This window comes from Priapulus caudatus, unplaced genomic scaffold (genome assembly GCF_000485595.1).
Source record: "Priapulus caudatus unplaced genomic scaffold, Priapulus_caudatus-5.0.1 Scaffold2636, whole genome shotgun sequence".
Taxonomy (NCBI): Eukaryota; Metazoa; Priapulida; class Priapulimorpha; order Priapulimorphida; family Priapulidae; genus Priapulus; species Priapulus caudatus.
In genome coordinates this window covers 23400-27569 of record NW_014579697.1, presented here as the reverse complement: position 1 = coordinate 27569, position 4170 = coordinate 23400, and positions in this window count along the sequence as shown.

Below are 4170 nucleotides of genomic sequence, written 5' to 3'. Positions count from 1 at the left end.
ACGCACACGCGTTCGAAGTTCGAGGACACACACAAACACGCGCGCGCGCCTTCGAAGACACACACACACACACGCGCGCACACGCACACGCGTTCGAAGTTCGAGGACACACACAAACACGCGCGCGCGCCTTCGAAGACACACACACACACACGCGCGCACACGCACACGCGTTCGAAGTTCGAGGACACACACAAACACGCGCGCGCGCCTTCGAAGACACACACACACACACGCGCGCACACGCACACGCGTTCGAAGTTCGAGGACACACACAAACACGCGCGCGCGCCTTCGAAGACACACACACACACACGCGCGCACACACACACGCTTTCGAAGTTCGAGGACACACACAAACACGCGCGCGCGCCTTCGAAGACACACACACACACATGCGCGCACACACACACGCGCGCGCACACACACACACACACACGCGCGCGCGCGCGCGTACACACGCCTTCGAAGACACACGCAGACGAACGCGCATGCACGAGCGCGCATGTGCAAACGCACTAACTTCTTCATCGACATGAGAACAGAAGAGATAATTAACTGAATGATTTTACCATATACCTACCAGTGTTTCTCTCCTGGTCTCTCTTTTTCTTTTTTCTCTTCTCTTCTTTTTCCTTCTCCTCTTCTCTCTTCTCTTCTCTTGCTTTCTGGTTTTCTGGTTTCAACCGGATGAGTACAAGTTGGTAACGATGTGACGTGCACTCTACTGAGAAATATCGAAATGTAACATAGGTAAGTGAATGCTGTTATCATAACTCTGTGTACTGTGTACGTTATCGACTTCAGATTACTGATTGGCTTTGCTCTATAGTAAAATTTAAGCGTGACGCAGCAAAATACCACAAAATGGGCGCGCTTGTACACATACGAGTCGCATGATGTGATAACGGGGGTTCTTAAGCAGAAACGCAAGAGTTGTAAAACAAACAATGTTCAAATCAGAACGAGACGAAAAGAATAATTATTATTTGCAAGCGTGCCACGCCGCGGACACGTGTTTCTATACACGTTGGCTTGTAAACATCTCTTATCTATCTCGCCACTTGGTGAAATGACAGCGTATACGTAGCCACGCCATCCACGCACGCACACACGCACGCACGCAGGCACGCACGCACAGTTGCACCTACCCGCGCACGCTGGCACATTCACGCATGCCCGAACGCATGTAGGCACGCATGCAGGTACGCACACAGGCACGCACGCACGCACGCACGCACGCACGCACGCACATACAGACTCCAACACCCGCCGCGTGTACACGTACGCGCACATGCGTTTAAAGAAAGCATTGGGGACGCGCGCATATACACACACTCTATAAGCAGATCATTGCTGCTGATTTTTTAGACGTAAACGCAGAAGATGTTTGATATGAATAGTCAGCAGTTGTGGCTACGTGACCCAGCCGGAGTCGCGCGGTGAAAGGTAGACATAAGTTCATCGGGTGAGTCAGCGTGAAATGACAGGTGCGATAATGCTATCATAAGCGATGGCTGGATTTATTAGTTCACACGAACTAAACTCATAAGAAATTTGGCGAGTAGAAAAAATCCACATCGTGACTCGGTGATATAGAGCCTTCATAAGGAAAGGAGACCGACCGGGTCCCACGCGAAATTCTAGAGCAACTCTATTTGCATCGCTATGGCAACGGCATTGCCGTGAAATATTTATTTGATTACAAGTAGATCGCTGCCATGTAAAGTGTGCAAGTACTTTATTATCAAATCAGAATACAAGACAAATATATTGCATGTAGAAAAATTTTGAAATTACACGAAAGTATAACATTTATTTATTTAAAAAATACATATTAATGTTATACCGGCAATTCATTAAGTACTTGTGATATCACAATAATTTACAACAAGTGATACATAAATAAATTAATGAATAAAAGTATGAATAAATGAATGAATGAATAAATAAATGTTATGGCTGTCCCGAAATTACCATAAAATACGGAGACGGCTCCTTGACGGGCAAAGGCCCGTCTCCACACACGCGGCGCGGCACGGAACGCCACGGAAACGGCGTCGTTCATCCCTACCGGCAAAGTTCAAATCTATTATATCTTATGGCGCAGTCTCCACTGACACGGCACGGCGCCAGCCGGAGTTCACGGCGACAGCGAAAGTCAAATGAGTTTGACTTTTGCCGGCTGACGTGACGGCGAAGAGACAATTGAACCAATCAACGCAATTGTTTTTTATCACGTGTCCTGCTCAAGCTGCCATCAGCCAATGGACAACAAGCACATGCATAATTTCTGATCACTGAACCAGAGTGAACACAATGTGCGAAGACACAATGCGCAAAATCACAATGTATTTGTTTTCAGCACAACCGCGCTGCGTTTTGCTGTGTCGTGTCGTGCCGCGTGTGTGGAGACGGGACTTAATATTGTCTTTAACACGTAAGACGTAGACTTGACGATTAACTAAAAGATCATCAGCAAGATTGCTAAATACAAAGCATTCAGAAAATATCAGAAGTTACTATATAGAAATTAAACAATCAAATGATTACGTTACCAGAGATAACATCAGACTTCGCTCATTTTAAACATCGGTACAATATCAAGACTATACGACAGGATGAATTACAATATACTAAATACTGAATATACGCACAATACTCATGAAAGCAACCGTCTGTCTAATAACTCTGCTAGAACATGCAGTCTTTGGCTAGGTAAATCAGCATATAGACTGTACCCTTTCACAAACTATCGTCCCTGATAGAATTTAATTATGATACTTTATACTTACAACATGAGATAAAATACAACATACTGATGCGCGACACTTCCATTATAAACTAATTGTTACCGAAACAATTTCGCTCCGTCTCCAATCAATGAACTGCCATCAGATCGTGCGGCTTTATAAACCTGGCTGTACTACGTACACTACATAGCCCACTCTTGTTACTCGTGTCCGCATAGTCTCGTAAAACGTGTTATCAGGTATTCCTTATCACGTGATACTCTCAAGTAAATATTATTACCAATAGCACTAAAACACGAACTATGGTCAAACCTATGCACGCTAGCAAGGTCACGGGGTGACGCTATTACAACAAACGGTACAAATATACGAAATTTTGTCTCAAAAAATGTTATAAATAAAGTAATTATTAATTAATTAATGCACAGTCATTGACAGCTGAAGGTTTGAAAGCTGCATTCAGTCCGTAATTTCTAACCGGGTTTCTTATCGTAAGTGTCAGACAGTAGGTTCCAAGCTATAATAAACGTGTCTTTGATATCTGCTACACGTATAGGCTCGGCTTTCCTGACCGACTCCTTCATCTTCTCCCACAGCTCCTCAGCGCTGAACTTTATAAGTCCGTTCTCACTCACCAGCGGACCGCGATCAAGACGTCCCAGTAACTCATCCACGTGCCGTTCACGCAAATACGCGACCGGCACGTATGAGATTGCTTTACCACAGTCCTCGGCCAAAACATTGAAATTATCAATATAAGGATGCAGCATTTTGCGATTATTTGTACACGATTGTACGTACTTAAATATTTTACGCACGATTACTGGGAACGGCAACGGATCCGCTGAGTTGAGTGATGCGACATGAAGCAGCGCAAGTTTTAGGAGGTAAGAGTCGATCAGTTTCCTAGGCTTTAAGCGAGTGACGATATACAGCTGAATAACGTCTATGATAACTGTACATTTATATTTACCGACAATGTCTGTAAGCAACTCATTCTTATTCAATATGTTTCCACACTTATAATAACAATCATGTACTCGAGGATCAAGAAATGCCTTTGCTGTGATTAGAGCTTGGCGATAAACTGGATGGAAATTTCTGATTATATTGCTTTCCACTACTGCCGTACAGACGACCCAGTGCGTATTATCTGTGTGCACGCCAGGCTTGGGTACCACGTGGTAGTGGTCATAAGGAAAGATTGTTGCGCCAGCTGGCTTGCCTGAGATTCGTACTCCCGGCGTACAATCTACCGATATGGTGGATATATGTTTCTATGCCACCGAGTGATCGCGTGATGTCAGTGTACGTCAGTGTGACGTCAGTGGCTAGACCAATCACGCACGCACATCCATGTATGCATATAGGGCACATACATAATACATCATTTGAGCGAACCAAAATAGCGCAGCGG